Below are 1,341 nucleotides of genomic sequence, written 5' to 3' on the forward strand. Positions count from 1 at the left end.
TCGCATCTCAGAAGTACATTAGGGGGGCGGGCACTAGACTTGACCCCAGCCCACAACACCATGGCTGGAGAAGCCCGTGGGAAGTCGGGACTCCCACCACCACCACCATGGCCCTGTACCCCTGCCTGCACCATCCATACTTGGCTGCTGGACTCTGGAGACTCCCACCACCAGGCCCCTGGCCTGCAACATCCATCCATCCATTGCTTAGCTTGCTGCTATCTATTTGGATGTCCAGGGACTAAAGAGGCACAAAGCAGTTACCAGACAAGAATGGTAGTGGTGAGATTGTACAAAATCACAGATGTTCACAATCTCTGTCTTGCTATCTCCTGTACAATGTCCGCAACCTCTGACCACCTCCTGTACCATGTCACATTCTTTGACCACCTCCTGTACCATGTCACATCCTCTGACCACCTCCTGTACCATGTCACATCCTCTGACCACCTCCTGTACCATGTCCGCATCCTCCTCTGACCATCTCCTGTACCATGTCCGCATCCTCCTCTGACCATCTCCTGTACCATGTCTGCATCCTCCTCTGACTACCTCTGATCACCAGAGTCCCCCCCCCCCACATCAGATTTCCAGGCGTTCCCCTTTACATCAGAGTCTACAGGATTCCCTCTTACAGTGCAAGGGGGAAGTTTGTGGACCCTGATGTGAGGGGGAACTCTGTTGTAAAGGGCAATGCTGCAGACCCTGATGTAAAGGGTACACAGTAAACTCTGGTCACCAGAGCTCCCCTTACATCAGAGTTCCCCCTTAGATCATGGTCTGCAGCATTCCCCTTTACATTAGAGTTCCCTTGAACTGTAAGGGGGAATCCTGCAGACTCTGATGTAAAGGGAAACACCTGGAGCTCTGAGGGAGGGGGGTTAGCAACACAGTCCAGCATACAGAGTGCAAAAGCCATAAATATGTAATATACAATAGTAAAACTGGCCGAAATATACTATATTAAAGCTTACCAATTCTGAGATGTGCTTGCTGCATAATTTTCTTTTTTAAGGCTTTTTTACTTTATTTTTACCTGGGGATCCTGGCATCCATGCTCCAAATTGCTTTTCAGAGGTGTTTACCAGGCGGTGAAGAGACGATATATTATCTCCTCACCACCCAATTTTACCCTTTAGTTTGTGTACTACAACGCCGCAAACAAGTGCATTGCACGCAGTTGCATTGCGGTTCTGGCAAGGCCCTAAAGAATTGCATTAGTGTTCTTCAGCTTTTCTTTGCGCCCCTGGCATGTGTACAATGATGAGCGGCAGGCAGACATGTTCAGGTGGGCAGTCAGGGACAGGGGGGTTGTAAAACTGCAGCTTAACTGCCTGGTTT

The sequence above is a fragment of the Pelophylax lessonae genome, assembly GCF_965119305.1.
Source record: "Pelophylax lessonae genome assembly, chromosome: 4".
Classification (NCBI taxonomy): Eukaryota; Metazoa; Chordata; class Amphibia; order Anura; family Ranidae; genus Pelophylax; species Pelophylax lessonae.